At 36.0% G+C, this 23,923-nt stretch overlaps 1 long non-coding RNA gene across 2 annotated transcripts in view; it reads left to right on the forward strand.

Annotated features, from left to right (window-relative positions):
* The window catches only part of LOC138805130 (uncharacterized), a 28,777-nt gene that overhangs the window by 2,001 nt on the left and 2,853 nt on the right, over nucleotides 1-23,923 (forward strand). The window contains exons 2-3 of one of the 2 annotated variants that reach the window (XR_011365450.1): nucleotides 7,461-7,609; nucleotides 21,481-21,532. This is a non-coding gene — a long non-coding RNA (uncharacterized lncRNA). Of the gene's footprint in view, nucleotides 1-7,460; nucleotides 7,610-7,860; nucleotides 8,086-21,480; nucleotides 21,533-23,923 lie in introns of those variants that run through there. The other variant, XR_011365451.1, reaches the window with a different exon arrangement.

Here is a 23,923-nt window from a genome sequence, read left to right on the forward strand (position 1 = left end):
GTGGAAGAGCATTAATACGGTTTTTATTAGGAATGATCCAGATGCATAGTACAAAAAATGATATAGCACTTTCTTTTATCTATGGGGAGATTTCTAGCCTCTGAGAGTCAAGCAAACATTTAAGAATAAAATTTTTGAACCTATTGTTACAGAATAGTGATAATATTTTCATAGGACATTTCTAGAAAATGCCCAGTGTTCACTAAACATGTCTCTCAAAAACCTGTCTCAGAGTTTGGTGTTCATATTTTTGCATGGATAGTAGTAGAGAATCTGGGAGTTTCACACGATGTGAAATCAAACTGTAAAAACAACAACAATAAAGGAGAATATTCTACTGAATTTAAACATCAGCCACTGGAGCAGAGCACAGCATTCCCCAAAGAGATAAACACATGAGTCCATGAGCAAAGTATAGGGAAACAGAATCCATGTCAAATTAGAATGTCATTGGAAAGTGCAAAGTTACTGTCAAAAAATAGTATGCCAATTCTGTTCTGAAAATCAGGGATATATTCTATGCTTGAAAAGAATATCATATGGAACTGATTTAGTTAAATCATGTTAAATTACTAAATATATGTGTGGAGACAAATTAGTAAACATTGCGATCCTTTATTTCCTTAGGTTAGTAAGTGCTGCAAAAAATAAGTCCTTGCCTGAAAGATTGCTTCCTACACACACATAACTAGGTCCCACTCACAGAATTTCTGATTCTATAGGTATAAATGGAGTTCTAGATACTGTTTTTTCTATTGCTGCTTTGGGAAATACTGTCTCACAGAATAACTAATGAGCAATTCCTCGCCCCCCACCCCCATCTGCCCCCCGTGCCCATGTCAGACTTCCTAGTTGAAAACTTTGATAAGACGGTAGTGTTCACAGATTACTGGGAGAAGATTCCAGAAGGAAGTAGAAGATGTGTGGTTCATAATCACATTGTGGGCTATGAAAATATAGATTAAGTACTAAATGTAGGTCCTCTGTTGAAAGTGAAGAAACCAAAGCCTATTTTTATTCTTTTTAGCGATTACTTTCCAACAAAGCTCTTAGATTTTGTTATAAAAATAATTAGAATCGTCTCATGCAAATAGTATCAAGCATTGGAAAAGTAAACACGTAAAACAGGAACTGGTATGGATTCAAACAAATTCTCAAGATAGGAGCTATCAACAAATCAAAATCTTTATTAGCTCTTCCTTAGGTCAATGTGATGATTTTGAAATACCACACGCTGTGAATATCTGGTAGATTTCCTCTTTGTGACATGACTCTCAAAATACCATATGCTAGCAAGTGAGATCATAATGACCTTGTAGCTATGTCAGACAAAAAGCTCTTGAACAGAGAAAGTCTTTTTGAGAAATCCTCCATGGTTTTGTCAAGACCAAAGCTCATGCCTACAAAGGACCTATTAAATTATTACCTTTACAGAACTTTTCTCTGTGAGTCTGAAAAAAAAAATCTTGAAAACAATTCAAAATACATGTTGGTACATAGACAAGAGGGAGGAGGGATAGTAGTATCTCTGCCAAAGTGCTTTGTGGTTCCATGCTCTTCACTTCGTGCTTAGCATTTTACTTACTCGCACTGCAGGATTATTTTGTATTTGTATGCTAGATCTAGTCTTATCCTCTACCTCCTGGACCAAGCTTAGCTCTAATTTTTTTTTTTTTTTTGCTTCCAAAAGACTTTGCTTGGCATTTGAGATGATTCTTGTTTCTTATCTCTTCTCACACTGTTGAATAATAAACTCCTTTTCTCTGGATCTGTGTAATCACACTTTTGGTTTTTTTTTCCCTCTTATCCCATATTCTTGAGCTTTGTTTAAGGTCTAGACTGAGGATTTTAAGATTCCTCTAAAAGCTAAAATGAAGCCCAGCAGCAGAGAACTTGCCTAGCATGTGAAAAGTCCTGATTTCAACCTCTAGAACATTCAATAAAATAAAATAAATAGTATGTCCACAGTTACCCTTTTATAGTATGGAGATACACTCTTGTAAACCTAGTACTACAGAGAAAGACAGGAAAATCCAGCTTTGAATACATAGAAGAATTCTATCTCAAAAATGCTACTAATAAGAACAAATAATAAACTAAAGAGACTCATTAAAATATTAGAAGGGGTTGTGAGATATGAGGGGGATAAGAAAGAGAATTTGATAAAAGTACATTGTATAAAATTATATTAAGTGAAGTAAGCCAGGGCCAAAGAAACATAGGTCCCATGGTTTCCCTTATTTGCAATAAGTAGTATATGTCTTGGACAAACAGAAAAGGTCAAATGATGAAGTTAAGCAAAAGGAACCCCAAGATAGGGACACAGGTGGTTTTTTTTCTTTCTTGCTATTGTTTCTAATGTATTTATAATGTACCATGTGATTCTTTTGTTTCTTTGTATATTCCTCCCCTATGGTATAACTCCTGTTTTTCACTGTATTTAATGTTGATTCCATGCATTGTATAAACACTTCTCTAATTTGGGGAGGGGAAGGGAAAAAACAAAATGCTTAAATGTGGGATACATGTTGACCCATTGTAACAATGAGATGTACAAAACACTATGTTGAAAAACAAACTTTATAATGTAGGTTGAGGGGAAGGAGTATAGTTGTGCAGGTGGGAGGAAAGTAGTGGTAGGGGAAAAACAAAGGAGGAGGCAACAATGCTTGATAGGAAATGTACTCATTACCTTGCTCATGTAACTGTAATCCCTCTGTACAGTATTTTTACAATAAAATGCATTAAAAAGTACATTATATATAAAATCTGATAAAAGTATATTATATATATTATATAACATTGTTTTCATATCTATACATATATAGTATAATATATAGATATGGAAACATAATGCACAATAAAGTCCTTTGTACAAGTAATACATGCAAATTAAAACTAACATCATTAAAATAAAAACAAACATGATGGAGTCTTACCCAGTCCCTCCAGGTGGATCTATTTTATTCTTTCTTTCTTTCTTTTTTTTTTTTTTGGTCAGTCATGGGGGCTGAACTGTGGGCCTGGTTGCTCTCCCTCAGCTCTTCAGCTAAAGACTAGCACTCTACCACTTGAGCCACAGTGCCACTTTTGGATTTTTCTGCTTATGTGGTGTTGAGGAATCGAACCCAGGGTCTCATGCATGCAAGGCAACCACTCTACCACTGAGCCACCTTCCCAGCCCCGGATCTATTTTATTCTTTTTTTTTTATTGTGAAAATACTGCACAGAGGGGTTACTATTACATGAGCAAGGTAATGAGTACATTTCTTATCAAGCATTGTTGCCTCCTCCTTCGTTTCCCCTTCCCATCTCTTCCCATCTCCCCCCCCCCCCCGCCAGCCCCCAGGCTGCACCTCCACTCTGGCCAAAGTTGTGAAGTTTTTCAACATAATATCTTGTATATCTCATTGTTGCAATGGGTCCACCTGTATCTCTATTTAAACAATTTGTTTTTTCCTTTCCCCTCCACAAATTATACCAACACCAAATACAGTGAAAGCAGGGGTTATACCGTGGGGGAGGGACATACAAAGCAACAAAGAAATATCTTATAAATATATTCGAAACAATTGCAAGAAAGAAAAAAAACATTTGAATCTTTATCTTGGGGTTCATTTCGCCTAACATCAACTTATCTGACCTTTTCTGCTTGTCTCAGACATATACTAGTTATTGCAAATAAGGGAAACCATGGGACCTATGTTTTTTGGGCCTATTTTTAAACCTTTTCCCCCCTACTAATGGTGTGGGAATCTCCTCTCAATCTCTGACCTGAATGTTTTTTTCAGCTCTTTGTCTTTATAAACTGAATTCCAGTCATAATCCTTGTTGCCCATCCTTTAATAGAATCTGGTGGGATGTATTTTCCACTCCAATCCACTTTTGGCTTTACATAGTAGCACCTCTTGTCTTAGTATTGATTGGTAAATTGTCTCATTGATGTAATGCAGACCAAAATACCAACTGGAAGGATTTCCAGAATCATAACCTTCGCACCTCCTGTAGCCCCTCAAGTGACATGGAATTAAAGACATGAAAGATGACTAGGGAGTTAATTAGACACTACTAAGACAATAGCCATTTGAAAATGGAAAGCAAGATGTTGTATGTACTTTGTTCTTCAGCAACTTACATTTTCCCTCAGAAAAGTATATATAAATCACACACACATACCTGCACAAATTCATATGTTGAAATCCTAACTGATAATGAAGTGATATGAGTAGCTGAGATTTTAGCAAGTTAATTAAGTCATGGGAGTGGACTTTGTGTGATGAAATTGCTGCCCTTAGAGGAGACAGAGGAGAGCTTGTTTCTATTTCTGTGTTCTCTACATATTATAACACAGCCATCAATATTAATATCTGCAAACCAAAAGGACCCTCACTAGACACAAGACCTGCTTGGATCTTGGGCTTCTGAGTCATTAGATCTGTGAGAAGTAAACATCTGGTATTTGAGCTACACAGTTTATATTGTTGTTGTTTTTATACTATGCCTAACCAAAACAGCTTGTTAGGAAACTTCATAGGAAGGAATCCTGCTTTGAGAGTCACATAATTTGAACAGATTTAGGAAGCTGACTGTATTAGTTAGAGCTGAAGTCACTGATCCAATAGTTGGAAAAAGACACAGGGTTACTACTGCAGGTAACCCAAAAGAAAAGGAGACTGAAAGTAGAGCTCTCACTATAATTCTAAATGTGTTTTTTTTTATTGTTAAAATACCATACAGAGGGGTTACAATTACATGGGCAAGATAGTGAGTACATTTCTTATCAAGCATTGTTGCCTCCTCCTTTGTTTCCCCTTACCATCCCATCCCTTCCCCTCCTCTCCACCCCCACCCCCACACGCCCCTACCACCCCTCACTATCCTATCCCCACCCTGCCAAAGTTGTAAAGTCTGTTTTTCGACATAACGTCTTCTACATCTCATTGTTGAAATGGGTCCACCTGTAACTGTATTTAAACTGTTTTTAAACAGTTTATTTTTAAACAGTTTATTATTTTTAAAGTTTATTATTTTAAAACAGTTTATTAACTGTATTTAAACATTTTTTTTCCTTCCCTTCCACAAATTATATCAACATCAAATACAGTGAAAGCAAGGCTTATACCCTGGGGGGGAGGTACATACAAAGCAACAAAGAAATCATCTTCTAAATATGTTGGAAACAATCGCAAGAAAGAAAAAACATTTGAGTCCTTATCTTGGGGTTCATTTCACCTAACATCAACATGTCTGACAGTTTCTGTTTGTCTCAGACATATACTAGATATTGCAAATAAGGGAAACCATGGGACCTATGTTTCTTTGGGCCTGGCTTACTTCACTTAATATAATTTTTCCAAGTCTTTCCATTTCCTAACAAATGGGGCAATGTCATTCTTTCTGATGGAGGCATAGAATTCCATAGTGTATATAAACCACATTTTCTTGATCCATTCATCTACTGAGGGGCATCTGGGTTGGTTCCATATGTTAGCTATGGTAAATAATGCTGCAATAAACATTGTGCTGGTAGCTTTAGTATGGTTTTTTAATTATAGTTTGCTTATTAGATGAGATAGCAGGGGAATGACAATATTAAATTGAAAATCATTCATGGTAGCGTTAGACAACTCAGTGAACACAACAGTTTATAATGGTTACCTGCAGTATGATGTGTCATAGTAGACACATCATGGAGAGGGGGTTGAGCAGTATTAAGGAAATTGAGTGTGGTAACATATTAATATAATGATACATTAAAATATATTAATGTGCAACATAATAATATATTAATACATAATTTAAATATATATTAATATTTGTTACAACAATATTGATGCAAGGAGCAAACTGAAGAAGAAACATGAATAGTAATTATTTTGTTGTTGTTGTTGTTGGGTTTTGTTTGTGTGCCTGTCCTTCCTTGAACTTGAACTCAGGGCCTAGGCACTGTCCCTGAACTTGTTTGTTCAAGAATAGTTCTCTACTACTTGAGCACAGCCATTTCAAGGCTTTTCTTTTTCCTTTCCCTTTTCTTTCTTTCTTTCCTTTGTTTTTTTCTTCCCCCTCCCCCCCCCACTTCTCTCCCTTTGGCAGTTAATTGGAGATAAAGTTGACTTTCTTGACTACACTGGCTTTGAATGGAAACCCTCAGACCTCAGCCTCCTGAGTTACTAAGATTACAGGCATGAGCCACCAGCACCGGGCCCAATAGTGATTCTTAAAGGATCAGAGTGAATATGACAAGGTGGAATAGAGCACATAGAATGGCATATCATGTTGTAAAGTTCAAAAGACTGGCGTACCATGCAGCATTTTACAATAAGAGCTATTTGTCTACATAATAGAAATGACAAGAGAATTGAGGTGGAACCCAAACAGTAACTATCTCAGGGTTGACTGAAATGCTTTTAAATGAGCAGAAAATGGAAGAGGGAATGGGAAAGTTGGGTGTTAAGGTAAAAGGCAATAACAGAAGAGTAGGTAGAATTTTAATTGATGTCTGAAGTTGCAATCTTACTATAATGCAAAAATATTGCTTATAATATCTCATCATTTTTTGCCAATATTTTAATTTACTTCTTTCCTGGAAAGTTTCTTTCTCCAAATAAACTGTCTTTACTTTTGCCCAGGTCTATAACAAAACAAAACAACAATAACAAAACAAAAGTTACATTGGGCAGGGTACCAGTGGCTCACACCTGTGATCTTAGCTACTCAAGAGGCTAAGATCTGCAGATGATGGTTTGAAGCCAAGCCTGGGCAGAAAAGTCCATGGGACTCTTACCTCCAATAAATGACTCAGAAAAAGTTGGAAGTGGTGTTGTGGCTCAAGTGGTAGAGTGCTACCCTTGAGCACAAAGAGGCTAACAGGCAGTGCTCAGGTCCTGAGTTCAAGCCCCAGGACCAGCAAAAGAAAACAAAAGTTACCTTGGAAAAATTCCTGAGCATTGCAATGTGAAAATTATCTTGAGAAACTGAATTACTTTATAAACATTTGCATGACAATTTGTCTACAGCACAAAAACATAGCATTGTAAGCGTTATGCTAGGATGTCATTTGCATTCTGTAGAGCCAGGTATATGATGGATTGCATACAAATCCAAAAATGGGGAAAAATGCAATTGTGAAAGTCTAAAAACTTCTGTCTCTTCTGTCACTTTAACGTATTAAATTAAATTTGTGTAGTATTTATTATCTTGTTAGGTAATTCAGCTGGTAGCCAGTTAGTAAAATGGCATTAGGATCACACACATTGAGTAGTAATTAACTATACTAAGTCAAGCCTCCAATTAAGCAAGCATATATTAGTATTTTATAAACTTATATACAGACAGTTGTTTAAGTTCAAATACAGTTGTGATGGTTCAATTTAGGAATTTTCACTTTATGATAATACAAAATAGATACCCATTCATCAGAAACTGTAATTTGAATATTAAATTTTGATCTTTTCCCCCAGGTAGTAATGTATGGTAAAACACCATACTCTTACCATACTGGGTAATGGCAGAAACGATATCTCTGGCTACAGTCTCCACCAATGACATTCAACCTTGCCACAAGTCCTAAAAAGGAGCCAACTGACTATGGACTGGCATGATCATGAGGGTAAACAACTCTTTATATATACTGTGTTGCTCAGTTAATTGGGTTAGGCCTATTAAGGGTATTTTCATTTTTAACCTAGGGTATTTTAAACCTGTGATGGACTTATCAGAATACAATCCATTATAATTTAAGAAGCATCTTTTTAACCCAGGGACAGTGTTTATAATTTGATTCTATATGTGAAAGGAAGAGAGTATAAAAGACTATATCCTTTTCCACAATAGTTAGATGTTACATTCACCACTTTGCAGGAAATATTTGCTGGAGCTGCATTTCTTCATGACTAATTTTGTAGCTGAGCAACAAAAATGGGATTGGAGGAAAAAGAAAGGAGGAGCCACTGAAGGTGCTTAGACAGAGTTGCAAAAAGTTATATCTGAAGTTTTGAAGGATCAGGCTGGTGGCTCAATGGACACTGATGACCTGGAAAATAGATAGGAAAATAAAATCCTATAGAAAGAATCGAGGTAAACATGAATAGGCAACTGTATAAAGAGCAAAAGGCAGAGAAAGCTGCTCTGATATTGAAGCAATATTGCTACCCCCCAAAACCCATCACCAAAATTGCCATCACCTATATTTTTTTCTGCCTGATTTCTAAATAAAAGACTTCTTCCTCTCTTTTATTTCTGTGACCACTGACAAACATGCTCACACTGAGAGTTCTATAGAACAACACTTGAACATACTTATGGTAACACATGCATGTTTTATATAACTGCTACATACGTGCTTATGTTTATAACTAAATTGGTCAGCTTATGGTTATTGTGACAAAAACCTGTGATAATTCAGCATAAATGGTAGAAATGTTTCATTTTGACTCGTAATTTCAGAAGTTTCAACCCATGCTCAGTTGTTTTGTTTGTAGAGGATTTTTGGTAAAGCTCAATGTTACGGCAATGAGCCGATGGTAGAGCAAAGCTGCTTTTACCTCATGGTGGCCAGGAAGGAGAGAGAGAATGGAAATTGCTGCGCTCCCAATATCCCTTTCCAAGGCACACCTCTAGTAATCTAACTTCCTTCCTCTAGGCCACACCTGCCTAAGGTTCTATAGCCTCCCAATGCCATCGGCTGAAGAGCAAGTCTTTAACATCTGTCTTTAAGGAACATTTAAGGACTAAACCAGAGCATGAACATAGTTTTATTGCTTTCACTTTGTAGGACTTTCAAGAGTATATTTTAGGCAGATGTATTCTGAATACCCCTGTTCTAGTCACTCTATTGACACATTCCCACTTTAGCCACAACTTTTTATATTTCCTCTGGGCACTGATTTCAACTTGAATAAAATGGAACTTGCTCACTTGTTCCTCTTAAAATTCCTGATAACGGATGGCACATTCTTCTAACAACACTGATTGGAAGGCTTGGTTTGCCATCTGTGCATAATCTGCCTGGTTTCATGTCCGCCCTTTCTGTCTCTACTGTCCCCACATTTCTTAGGCCTCAGAATCTCTGTTGGGAATTATATCCACAACAATTTCTGGTTTTAGGTATAGTTCCATGGGTCTTCCTGTACACTTCTCAGAGACTTCTGAAGCAGTGTGTTCCTCATACTAGACTCGCTCGAAACCACCAAATGCTTTAAGATATATAACTTTCAGGTTACATTTCCAGCTCCTAACCTTCATAAAGTCTATATTATGACCAGAATGAATGTTCTCTCTTATTGATATGCTTTTGAGTTTTCCTGATTTGGGATATTACCATCCCAAACTTAGCTGGAATATTCTTTCTTTTTTTTTGGGGGGGGGGGGGTCCGGTCATGGGGCCTGAACTCTGGGCCTGGGTGCTATCCCTAAGCTCTTTAGCTCAAGGCCAGCGTTCTACCACTTGAGCCACAGCGCCATTTCTGGCTTTTTTTCTTTTTTCTTATGTGGTGGTGAGGAATCGAACCCAAGGCCTCAGGCATGCAAGGCAAGCGCTCTACCACTGAGCCACCTTCCCAGCCCCTGGAATATTCTTTCTATGAAATAATATCCTTTCTATGATTATGTCCTCTCTATGTTGATGTTCTCTCAATTGCCACATAGAATCTCAAGGGATTTTCATCCCTTCCTCTTTGTACTTCTTCCTTTAGCTTACATTATGGTAAGGAGTTGTTTTCACTTCCAAAATCTATTCAATTGTAAAATTCTTGCAGAAAAAAAAAATTCTTGCAGACAGAAGCTCTGTTGTTTACAACGGACATGAACAGAGAGCTATGCATGCAGAAACACTTCTGGATCAGATATATTCTCAAAACATGTATTTTCCCAGCACAGATTACAAATACCATTATAGATGATTGTGCAACATTGCTTATACACCTCTGCCTTTATGCAACAGCATCACCACTACTGTTATTCATCATCTTGAATGCATATACATTCAAGACAGGCACAATTTCGTAGACAGTGCCTTTAAATGGGAAGACCAAACATATTGATGCAATTTAGAGTTTTGGCACTGCCATGCTTTTGTTTGGAGATGCAGCTCACTTCTTGTAACTTTAGTGTTTTTAATTGATTTCTTCTTTACCAGCTGGCATATTGCACAATACACAGTTGATTCTCATTATTTGTGGTAGTTATACTCAGTGAAGTTACCAAAAATACTGAATTAGTAATGTTGAGCCAGTGCTCCCAGCTAGGTTTCTGCCAACATCTGATTACCATATTTTTTGCAACCAGTCAAGGTATAAAGTCTATGTTATGTTTTTCTGGTCCAAGATACCTTATTTAGAGGATATTGTTGACTCATTAACATTAGCTCACACTCAACTCTATTTAACTCTTGCCTTAAAAATGCTTATCTAATACTACAAGCATTTTCTCCATAAAGCATATTACCTTCTGTTTGCTTAGAAGCATTGAATAGCATTTAAGGATGAAAACTCATCCACAAAAAAAAAATCACGAAAAAATTCAAAATGCAGTATCTGCACTTTAGAATGGATATTTCTCAAGCATGGGCTGTACAAAAACAATTCAGCCACTACATATCCAAAGATTAGATAATATTTTATAATTTATTAGTTCTTTAGTGACATAAAAAGTAGTAAGATTCACACCATTTTTTTCGACTCATATATCTTATACTACTGTTAAGTAAATCTTTAGTGCTCAATGCTGGTGGCTCATGCCTGTAATCCTAGCTGCTCAGGAGTCTGAGATCTGAGGGTGGTTTGAAGCCAGCCTGGGCAGAAAAGTCCCAGTGATACTCTTATCTCTGATTAATCACTCAAAAACCAGAAGTAGAGCTGTGGTTCAAAGTGGTAGAGAGCTAGCCTACCTAACTCAGGTATAGGATGTATTACTCTTATCTTACTTAATTATTTAATCTCAGTTTAGCATCATCTCCACCAACAAATCCAAAGCTAGAAAGCAAGCCTAACCAAGGAACTGTCCTTTGAATTAATCTAATCCTCTCATTTGGCATTTAGAAGTGAACATACTTTCTGTCACTTCCCTATAAATACATCATGTCTTTATCATTTAGTGGGCCTCATAGCTCAGTGCCTGGTTCATAACAAGTGTTGAATGTTGGGTTCAAATGAAGTGAACAGAATCAGGAAAGGGGTAGGGAAAAAGGATGTGAACTCAACTCAATTATGTAAGAAAATGAAACCTTACAGGAAATACAATGAGGAATCATTGGAAATTCCATTGATTTCAGAAAGGAAAATGTTTGTGTGTTCTAGTACTGAGAGGGACATGCTTCTCATCAGATCATACATAAAAAATAGATGATTCAGCAGCAGAAAGCAATTACCTTAAAAGCTAACATTGTGCTGAAATATATTAATAGTTTGCCTAGTGTATCATAAGTAATAAACTTTCTTCCATATTTGGCAATAATCAAGCCTTTCCTGAGGTATTTATATAAGTTCTGGAGAAATTGGAACTTACTCAAAGATGATCAAGACAAATGAAAATAAGACTGCTAAAAAAGATGAAAGGGATGTTGGGACTCCAGCAAAGTCAAAGAGCACCAAGAAGCAGCATGAATTAAAGCTTGTTACTAAGCCCAACCCATTACTTGGCACAAAGCTTAATAAAATAGTCTTTGATTAATTGAAGTATTTAAATTAAGGCTCAAAGGACAGAGATCAGTAGTTCTACATTAGTAATACTGGCCAAAACTGGATAAATAAATCTACAGATAGATTAAAGAAGTTTAAAGTGGAATCTCTTGATTTTAATAAGTGATAAAGTAAATCTTGAAGTATTCCTGTGTCCATATCCATTAAAACTTTTAAAACAACCACTCTAAGCTGCTTAAAAGCTCCGCCTAGTGGGATGGGGCCTGTGGGCCTTTCAAAGGCTTTCTGAGAATTCTAATGTCTGCTGGTATATGGCATTAATAGTATCTTCTGGTTTAGACGTCTATGACTAGAGGTTTTGCCTTGTTTTGTTTTTAAATATATTTAGCCTATCTTTGTCATGAAAATGTCTAAGTTTTTCACTAGTGTGTTCAAGATTTTCCCTAAGGATGATCAAAATAAGGCCTCAATTTATATAATCCTTTCTTCCCCCCACCCCCAGTCATAGATTTAAGCCAAGTTACTAGGAAAAAATGTTAATATAGTAAACTGAATTGTATCTCTTGCATAGGTAATAACTAGAATAGTTATTTTTATAGCATCTGTTAAGGACTTAAAAATACAAGCCTTGGGAAGGAGGGTTAAAATGCTTGGTCTCATTCTGCCAGATAATTTCCCAGAGAAAGCTACTATTATCATCTCTTTCCTGGATGGGAAAAATTGGTTATTTCTTCTAAGTCACAGGACTTAAGAGTTGCTTTGAATTTGTATTCTTTCCATTGTAAGGAGAAAAATAATGGAAAGAAGAGGGAGATCCAAGGATTAGGACCAGCTGGGTTTGGTATTACAGGTAGATAGGCTTCATTGAGAAAAGATACTTGAGCAGAGCTGAAAGAGATGAGAAGATACAGGAGAACCTCTAAGGGAAGAGAGACACTGGCAGAAAACAGCTGCATGCGAGAACTTCAAGGGAAAGAAATCATTCCTGCAATGTGTGAGGTACCATAAGTGGGAGCCACCGGTCAGTGTGGTTAGCTCATAGCCTGCAAACGCTAGAAAGATATGCCGTAAAAGTTGAAAACAATATCAGAGAGATAACAAAGGGCTTACTTAACACTGACATTCTGAATGAGGAATTTATCTGAGGGTTTTGAGGAAGTTGTAAATGGGCTGACAGTATTAAAAGCTCCCTCTTAGGGGTTAGCAGGTTGTTAACAGAGTAAAAGTTCGATTTTTCCATCGTCTAGGTGATAGTTCTGTCAAAGCTGGAAGAGGAAGAAGTGATTATAGTCTACAATATATCTGGAAAGTGAACACACCACACAATTTGGCAACCTAGGCTCCATAATTTACTATTTGGCCTTAAGTAAATGATTTAATTTCTCAGAGCCTTTGTGCCATTTCTTCAGACTACAGATAGCACCTGCATTCTACTGAGCAGATTCTGAGAATTAACCAGGAAAATGTATCAGATGTGTTTGGCATTGCATCTGGAACCCAATGGATGTCTAATTCTGCTTCTGCTCATGTCTCTGGCCTTTTCAGCATGCTTTTTCTTTTGTTTATGTGGTCCTAAAAATTATGCTTTAAGGTAAAAGAAAAAAGGATAACCACTTCAGTCTTATATGAGAAATTGCTTCAAAAGTTAATGAATTTTAGCCAGTTGCCCATGGCTCACGCCTGTAACCCTAGATACTCAGGAGGCTGAGATCTGAAGATCCAGGTTTGAAGCCAGCCTGGGTAGTAAAGTCCATGAAACTCGTATCTTCAATTAATCACTCAAAAGCTGGAAGTAGAGCTGTGGCTCAAAATGGTAGAGGGCTAGCCTTGAGCAAAAGGAGTTGAGGGATAGAGTCCAGACCCTGCATTCAGGGTGCAGGACAGGGACCCCCAAAAAAATAAAAAAAGAAAAAGAAAAAGAAAAAGTTAATAATACTTAAGGGGAGGGGTCAGAGAGGAATGATGGGTGAATGCAGTAATAATATTTGATATACATATGTGAAAACAGAACCAGGAAACTTGAGGGTATTGGTAGAATTTGGAATAAACAGGGGGAGAGTCATGTATTGTGCCTATAAATATATATGTTGAACTGAAAGCTTTTTATACAACTCCTTTACAATAATAAATATATAAGTAATTTTTAGGTTAATGAAAACATCCCTAAGATTCAACTCCTATTTCAGTGTCTTTCAAATGTAGAGCGAGGATTCTTGTTGACTTCTGATTTCTTCCAGATATCTCTCAGATCCCATAAGAAATAAAATTTACCCTGGTGGATTTTTTTTTAAATGTGCTCTCCAAATTTTAAATTTTAAAGGTTTCCTTTAAAGAAACATATGCTATCCCAGCTGTCTATGTCTAATAAAGCAACCACTGACATAAGGGAATAAAAAGGAATGGAATATAACATTTCAGAGGTTCCTCAGCACACGGAGGACTTTGGAATAATATGACTGCAGTTAAATCTGGTGAACATGCAAATAGCGGAAATCATGGAAGAATGAAAGTCCCTAATGCATATTGTAAGATGCCAGACTTGCAAAGGCAATACTCTGTTTACAAGGCAGAAAAATCTCAGGCTACTAAACAAAAACAAAATGAGAGTTCGTTTAGTCAGTGATTTTTTTTTTTTTTTGCATGGTTTCGTCTTAACTTTTTTTTTTTTTTTTTTTTTGGTTGGTCTTGGGGCTTGAACTCTGGACCTGGGCGCTGTCCCTCAGCTCTTCAGCTCAAGGCTAGCACTTTATCACTTGAGCCACAGCGCCACTTCCAGTTTTCTTGTGGTTTATTGGAGATAAGAGTCTTATGGACTTTCCTGCTGGGGCTGGCTTTGAACCGTGATCCTTAGATCTCAGTCTCCTAAGTAGTAGGATTATAGGCGTGAGCCAAGGGTGCCCAGTTCTTCCTAAATTTTTTTTATGTAAGATGTTACTGTAACAAGATTTATAATCTTGCCTTTCTAGCTTAGAATGATTATGTGAATAATGAAACAGAGCCTGACTCCTGTGTATTTCTCCTTCATGTTCAGAATTAGAAGTATTAGAACAGTTTGTTGGTTCTGTTGCTCATTAGAAAATTTTCATTGAATTGAACAGTGGGTCAAAAGAAGTTAAAAGAAAAAGAACTTTGAATTTCCAATTGCCTTGGCTGTACATTCAAGTTGGGTCAATAACTCAAAGAAAACTTTTTTCTAGAATTTTCTAGAAGAGTTGATATTTTACTTTATTTGTTTTATGTTTTAGTTATCAAGATCAGTTTCATTTGGGTCACAGTTAATTCTTACTTTGCAAATGATATGGCAATATTAATGGCACTGTCCGAGCCCCTCAAGAATGATATGATTTCACCAAACTGGAAAAATCTCCTTCTGGAAAAAATCTCTCTTCTACTGTTGAAATCTGGATAAAGATCTAATAAAATGACAGCAATGAAAATTTCTACTTTCAAAATCATCTGGAGAGTGTTTAACAAGTAGATTTTTAAAAATTCTTACACGGAAACCTTTCCAAGTCAGAATTCTGGGGTAGGACCTGGACATCCTAAGATCACTGCATGACATTTTTACATACCAAAGTTTGAGAAGCACAAATTCTAACTTAAGAGATAATGCGAACAGATCATTAAAATTTATAAATACTTGTTCCTTTTATGCAGATTGTGCATGAGGTTCACATCATTGGTACACTGAGAAAGTTTAATCTGATAGATCCATTGTGAATGTTTGCTATTTCTTTTTTATTCTTTGGACCTAGCATTTGCAGTTTTCTAGTATGTTTCAAAGGAAAAAGAAGAGATAGGAAGATATTTTAAGGAAATGGTCCCAGCAATAGATCATGAAATTTAGACATATCACTGATTATAATGAAGCCAAAAAAAATTGGCAAAGGAAAAAGATCAGTGAATGTTGGATGGTCTGACAGTTTCAATGGAGCCAAATAAAAACGTGCAACAAGCTTGTGTGGACAATTGGCAGGATGAAGAATCTTCTTCCCTGCCTGACTTCACTAGCCTCAAATTTCTAATATGATATTGTGTGTGTGTGTGTGTGTGTGTGTGTGTGTGTGTGTGTGTGTAAAATTGTTGGACATGTAATAGTACTAAAGTATATGAAACTAGCTGCAAATTTTATATACCATTTAAAATCCTCAAAAGAAATGAAACTATCTCTACTACATCCAAGAGTTTCTAACCCTTCAAAAGTTAAATCAGTCTTTGTAATAATAGGGGTAGAAAAGACCAAAGAAGGGAAATTCATATTTAAGATTGGTGGAGTGGCTCATGTCTATGGAAAAGTAGAGTAGAGTAAGCAGAGGTGAAGGTCAGTGAGGTTGAGGTCAGGGCCTTTGACTCACAGATTTCGCTGTGAGTTATCAACACAGAGAGATAGTGAAGGGAATCCATGGTCAAGCAAGGTATCTATCCTGTCTGCCCTTGCCTAGCATATAGCCCCATACATAGCAGAATGTGAATAAAAGAAAAAAATCCCCCCAGATCCCAGAAATAGACATCCATATAGAGAGCCCTGCCTCAGTATTTCCGATTGGGTCTCACAAATTATCCCATTGCTTTCGATGGATCATATGCAGGAGTCGCAGTGGAAAGACTACTGAAGGACACAGACAGCAAGAAACAGCAAGAGGTGACATTAGTGAAGCTTTAGAGGAGAGATGGATAAATCAAGTTAATGAGAGATGAGGAGAACTATGCGTTTTGAGCAGTGGCCAAAGATACATTTGTGAGAGACTGGGAGGTTAGGCTGTCGAAGATCCAAATGAAACTCTGGCCAAAGTTTTAGTGAGTGCACTGAACTCCAGTGCTTAACTTTATTGCTGATGGCCTCTGCTCAGGTACCAAACAAAAAGTTGAAAGCTTCTTATGAGTTGGCTCAATAAATCCAGTCCCTCGGGCTATGTTGTGAGAGAAATTTCACTTCAATTTTGAAGCAGCTCCTCACATTGAACACAGTGGTTGCTTGACGGTATAAGTGGATGGATAGGCCGAGGAAGGCAATGGAGACAATTCAGGCATCTTTAAAAAGCTGGTTATAACCCCCAAAGCATATTGATTACCCAAAACAAACAAACAAAAAAACCACAAAATGAAAAAAGATAACTTTGGTTCTGTTTGTTTTTTTAATTAGGTTTATCTATAAGATGGGAATTATTGCAATTCCTGTGTTGAGAATACTCAGGGTGTTTGAAAGCAACAGCACTACATAATGTGAAGGTTCCTTGTGTTTTTGATATGTTGATCTTGCCACTTTAATTCAGTATTTTATTTTTGAATGATTATAGGATGCTTCTAATTACTGTGAGACAGGGTTTAGGAGAGAGACCTGCAGCCCTGTTTTACGATCACTAGGCTCCCAATTCTTGAAGGTTAAAGCCTTCGCCTAGAACAATGGAAATTAAAAACAAAAACAAAGTGAAAGGATCAGCTCCACAGGATAAAGAAGGCTGTAAGTTTATAAATACACATGTCAGGTGTATGTGACTGTGTGAGGAGATTGATAGGTTGAAGAAAGAAGACTGGAAGAAGAAAGCTTTTATTTTTTTTCAATTTTATACTGTTTTTTTATTCTGTATCATTCACCTATTTGTACATTGTCTATTTTTTTGTTATGGTGTCTTCCTCTATTTCTACATATTATGGAAAGACCTAAAATGTAAATGGCTATTTAGCCTACCTCACTACTTATTTTCATTTATTTGTGGATTTGTACACAAGAAAAGTTCTCACAAAGCAGCAAAGATGAACAGCATGGGGAAAAAAAGTTAATGAAAAGCGACCATTAAATATTTTCCTTAGGGCTGGGAAGGAGGCTCAGTGGTAGAGCACTTGCCTTTGCATGCCTGAGGCCCTGGGTTCGATTCCTCAGCACCACATAAGCAAAAAGAAAAAAGCCGGAAGTGGTGCTGTGGCTCAAGTGGTAGAGTGCTAGCCTTGAGCTGAAGAGCTGAGGGATAGCGCCCAGGCCCAGAGTTCAGGCCCCACAACCGGACCCCCCCCAAAAACAACAACAACAAAAAACAACAAAAAAAAGATTTTCCTTAAATAACATTATAGAAGTTTCATAAAAAGATCTATAGCAGTTAGTCCAGAAAGTTCACATCTGAATTTAGTTTTTCACAGCCTCTTCCATAATTAACAAAACCCTTTGACCTCCAATGCTTTGGAAATAACTTTTCTCAAATGTGTATTTAAACTTGGAAAGATTAAACCTCTACAGCTTGGGAAGCTTTTGAGAATAATCTTTCAAATCATATTATATCTCAAAATTGTATTTCTTTCCCAGATGAGATAAAAAAAAAAAAAAAAAAAAAAAAAAAAGAACAAGAAAGTGGCCAGAGCAGCTCAATTCTTAGACTGACATGCCTACATAGCTTCTTGGGAAATATCGCCACCTTTGGGAAATTCAGAGTCAATGCAACATCTGCAATGTGCCACTCTTGGGATGTTAACACCTAATGATGTAAGAAGAAAAACAGGCAGTGGATTTCTCAGAAAATGAATTAAATCACCTGGGGAACATATAATGCCCGATAGTGTTTTGTAATAATTTTTTATCTTATTCCTAATTAACATCAGACCAACATACAGCTTTTTGCTTATTAGTGTTTTATTTCTAGTTTCTTACTCAAGAAAAATTAGAGAATAGATATATTTAGAAATATATATATAAACATAATGAGAATAAAGCATTTACATATGGAAATTTTTTTAAAAACTTAAATAATGATTTTGGTTATTATCTGAAGGGGTTAAAATCCTAACATAACTTTAAAAATGGGCAAAAATATTTCTTTTAAAATTCATTTATGTGTGCCTGGGAATTCTTAACTAGATTTCCAAAAGAGAAGAAAGTTAAAAAGCAGATTATTTATTTGGAAAATAAATATATGTTTTAATTTCTGATGTTTCTGATTTCTTAGAGGGTCACAGTACTTTCTGAAGCCATATTTAACATGAAATTTAATCCATATGCTAATCTTTATATGCTGCCATGTAGAGGAAAGGTAATTTGAAGGAAAGTGTAAAACACTTAGGTAATTTTAAATTATTTATATGATACAAAAATTGAATGTCATGATTTCCAAAAGTTAATTCTTTCTCTGAAATCCTATTTTTTTATTTTAAATGAAATGGTACACTGAAAATACCCATTTTTCACTAATCAGATGCTTCTACACTATGAATTTTTAATACATCAAGAATTATGGAGGAGGAAAGTTCTAGGGAGGAAATTAATTTTTGTCAATTATTTGGAAAATATGGTATTATAATTTTATAGATCAGTTATACTGTTTGGTGACTTCCTAGTTATTCTCAAACATGGCTAGTAGATAGTAAGATCATAAGCAAAGCCTATATTACATGTCCAGTTATTTTGGGGGTATTAATTGATCATTATTCTAATTAACTAGCGTTCAAATAATGGGTGATTATTCTAATATAATCTCTAGTTATATCTATAATATTTAAAATAATACCTGACATTTAGTAGGGACTGATGGATGACAGAGCCACGAAATCCAATGGGGAGATTAAGGAATCCATGGCTGTCTGAGTAAGGTCTGGCCCCACTCTAAATGTGTGTTTATGAAAAACACCATTGTCCCACAAAAATAGAAAATATGACCAACAAATGAATCTACTGACCAAGAAATGAATCTACTGTTGTAGATTAGACTAGTTGGTATACCCTTAGAGATGATTGCTACCTTCATTATTTCCAAATAATCAGTACTTAGTGGCTCATTAGATGTTTAGCTACACACACACACACACACACACACACACACACACACACACACACACACACACGTGTATAGAAAATTGTGTGAATCACCGATCTCTTTGGCGTCATGGTTTTTAGGTTAATTGTTATAAGTTTATGGACATAGATAAATAAAATTGACATTTGGTCACTGTCTGGTAAAGCTATTTACATTACATGGCTGTCTACATGAAGTGCAAAAAGCACTGTAAACATGCTGAAAATGTCTGAATTTGGAATCATTCTTGGGTTCTAGGATTTTAGCAAAATCTAATTGCATCTCTCCTGTGAATGTTATCTAGGCCAGGCATATCATCTTTTCTGTCCTTCAGCGCCACACCACCACCTTATTCCCATCATGTTTTTATCTTGCTCCAACTCCCTATGGACCCTACTTTCTTGTAAGTCAACAATTCTGCTACACTGGATAACCTGAGTGTTGATAATATAGTCATTGGGAGACAGTTGTCACTGGTCTCTTGCTAAAGGTAAAAATCTAGTGGTTGATTTACAAGTCAACACCTTAAAAGTAAAGGGTGGTGAGCTCAAGGTGTTCAAGATGGAACCACAAGCTTCTTTTGAAGAAAGTAAGGGTTTTAAATATACCAAACTTTAAATCTCTATTGTCCACATTCCAGTCTAGGTATATGATAACTTTAATGACAAACACATTACACTTCACTTAATGCCATCTCTAAGTTCTTATTTACCCCTAAGACTAATCCATATTTCCTATTCCCATTCTTCCCTTCTGTGAAATGACTGATTCTTCGTTGTAGTATTTTCCTATCTCATGAGAAAGGGCTACTTCTGTTTTGTTTTGTTTGTTTGTTTTCTATTTTTTATTTATTTTTTGTGCTGAGGATTGAACCCAGAGCTATGGCCTTAAGCCTTCTCCCACTTGCTAGGAAATCACTTTAGCACCTAAATTCTTTTTTAAAAATTGTATTTATTGTTCTAACTGTGAGTGTGATATTATAACCCTTCAGCAATTCTCCAACCAGTAGCCAGTAATTGTCAGTGATAGTGTTTCCTAATTTAGAGGAGTAATCTGCAATCAAAGAGATTTTTATGCTTTCACCTTAGAAGAAAAAAGAATGAGACTAGCAAAACTCTTCTAATTGTGTGCTGGGATAATTTTACACTCTACTGCATTTCTGTTTCTAAAACATCCCATCTCATCTGTAATCCCAGCTACTCAGGAGGCTGATATCTGAGGATCACAGTTTGAAGGAAGCCTGGGCAAAAAAGTCCATGAAATTCTTATCTCCAATTAACCCACAGAAAACCAGAAATGGCATTGGGGCTCAAAGTGTTAGAGTGCTAGCCTTGAGTAAAAGAGCTCTGGGACACCACCTGGTCCCAGAGTTGAAGCCTCATGACAGATCAAAAGAAAAAGAAAAAGAAAATCCTATCCTATAAATTATTCAGAAAACCTTAAGGCATCAATCAATGAGATCCCGCATTTTTCTAGGACAACATTATTCCAGGATACAATATGCAGCATGAACAATAAAGTTTGGCGTAGCTCTTGACTCAAAGTTATGTTCTTGAATAATTTGAACCAAATCTAACATTTCCTTCTACTAGTGTGAAAGTTGATCAGTTAATAAAACAAATCAGCTACCATTACCATTACTGCTAAGACTGAGTAATTTATTCAATAGTTATAATCTAAAAGGTTTTTTTTAAAACTAGTAAACTAATCTGTGTCTAGTATAAAGTCTGGGCCCAGGTAAGAATACAGAAAAAGTGAGCACAGAATAAAGTGTTAGCTGTGTGAAATTTTAAAGGAGGTAATTTAAATTGTGGTGTGACAATAACCTTTTTATATGTATATTTTATTGTAAAGATACTGTACAGCGGGGTTCAGTTACATAAGTAAGGTAATAAGTACATTTCCTATGGAGCATTGTTACCTCCTCTGTTTTTCCCCTACTATCCCTTCCCTCCTCACCCTCCCAACTCCTCCCTGCCCGCCCACAAGTTATAAATATGTTTTCAGGTGCACTTTTGAGGGAGAAAGTACTGCAAACATTTAAAGACAGTTTCTCTATCTCCAAGGTGATTCGGTGTCCTGGCAATCACTGAGGTTGTGAAACCAAAGCCACCAAAGGTTTGTGTTCATTTCCTATGACAGTCCATCTATCCATAAGGACCTGGCAATTACACAAGTCTTTAGAGTACATGAGATGTGATTGGCTCCCTACTTACTCTTCAATGTGACTGACGACTGAAAACGGGTTCAGTATATACTCGAATAAGTCACTATGGTCCTCAGTTAGAATTACCTATCACTCACCATTCAAACACACATTATTTACTTTTTAGAAGAACTGTCATCATTTAGGGCTTGTGTGTGTAACACTCTCCACTGGAAGTAGATGATGAACTGTCCTTTTCCCTACAGCCATTTCTAGGCACAAAGTGAATCAGTCAACTAAGTGTCATTTCACGAGGCTTATAGAAGTACTTGCATAAAGAGTTAAGGAACTAGAAAGCAGGAATATCTGCCATTTCTAGAGACATTCTGTTTCAATTCGTTTATGCACTACTAAACAAATTATAATACAAAGACTGCCTGGGAGGTTAAGACAGAGTCCATCCTTTGTACTGATTAATGATCTCAGAGCAGTAGCTAAGCAGCTGGAAAGAGCTAGAAATGCAATGGTAATAAAAATATTAATTATCCTCAGGGTATGAGACAAGCAAACAAGCAGGTTTGTATCCTTCTCTAATAAGTTGTAGTTCTAATAGTTCTAATTAGTGGCTGTGACCATTAATAAATGATGCTCAAGTCCCAGGAGATGATTGCCACACATTCTGCTCTTAAAAAAACTGTACTCACGTACTCATTTTCATTTCTTGGGATTAAAATCTTGAACAATTAAAAGGGATTTAAAATGTTCACAGACTTTCAAATTGTCTTTTGTACTATCACCATTACAAGTAAAATAAAAATAATATCAGTGCAGACTGCTAATGTTAGTGGCATTAATGACAACAAGAACTCAACATAGACTTTCTACATTAATTTCTAATAAAATATTATTACCAATATAAAAATATTATAACTGAATAAAATAGCTGCAAAAGTCCAAGGGCTTTTATAGGCTAATATTTTTCTCTCCATAGCTTAGTTTTAAAGGTCAAAGAAAGCCCTAATTATGAAACAGCATGGCACACACTTAACAAGTCAAACATAGGAACACATTTAAATAAATAATATACCTTACTAGACTCCTTTGTACCAACACCATCAAAATAATAAATTATGTGTCACAACACCTCTGAAAATATAAGAACTTGGTTATTAGTCACATTTAATTTTTTAAGTTGGCCACTAGGTGGCACCTATACATTCTTTAGTAGAGAGTTCTGTATTACAAGGCAAAATAGTAGATGAGAGAAAAGAAAGCATATATTCACCTTGTTCACTACTGAAATATTTGTTCAAGAAATAGTGTGAAATAGAGTATTTTATGGAGATGAAAATATTAAATATTTGTCATATTTTAAAAGATGAACATTGACTGAAAAAAAATTGCCAGGCAAGTACATAACATATACACACAGTAGTCTTAATTTATCTTTGCAGATCCATATTATAATATTTCAGCCCAAGAAAATTTTATAACCAATAAAATGTTAAAGTCGGAGGCAGAGGTTGGGGGATTATAGTTAAAGGCAGTCTGTGGAAAGATACAATTAGCCAGACTCTCACAAAACACCTGGACACGGTGATTCATGCTTTTAATCCCAGCCACACAAAAGGTAGAAGTTTTAGGATTGTGGTGAGCCTAGCTTTAGGCAAAAAATATAAAAACTATTAAACAAATAAACCAAGGGAAAAAAAGCTGTAGGAGTGGCTTACATGGTCAACTGCTTGTTTAATAATCATGGAGCCCTGAGTTCAAACCCCAGTACTCCCCCCCAAAAATAAAGTTAACAAAAGTAATTGCTACAGATATATGAAGAGCATTACAAGTATGCCTTTGGTTGTAATATTTATTAGCCAATATCCAATTAAATAATTCAATGGTGGTGTTTGTGTGAAAAGATAAATACAAGTTAGAAGATTTAAATTTCTAGAATCAAAAGTAGCATGGTCAAAATGTAAGCATCTCAGTAAGAATACTTAAAAAAAAAGAATTATCAATCAAAAACATTTCAAATATAGTGTGAAAACATCAGAGATACCATCAGGAGATGTGAGCTTGAACAACAGTTATAAATACTAATTAATGTCAATCTAAAAACTTGAAAGAGAAATATAGATGTCTATGCTTAGATGTAAAAGTGAACTCAAAACTATTTTATGGGAATACTAAAATATCAACAGAATTTGAACAAAAGGACAATGTAAAAGAACATGTCAGCAGTCATTAATTTTTCTTTCTTTTTTTTTGGTCAGTCGTGGGGACTGAACCCTGGGCCTGAGCGCTGTTCCTCAGCTCTTCAGCTCAAGGCAGGCACTCCACTACTTGAGCCACAGCGCCACTTCCAG

The sequence above is a fragment of the Dipodomys merriami genome, unplaced genomic scaffold (assembly GCF_024711535.1).
Source record: "Dipodomys merriami isolate MVZ:Mamm:240054 unplaced genomic scaffold, mDipMer1.0.p SCAF_10, whole genome shotgun sequence".
Lineage (NCBI taxonomy): Eukaryota > Metazoa > Chordata > Mammalia > Rodentia > Heteromyidae > Dipodomys > Dipodomys merriami.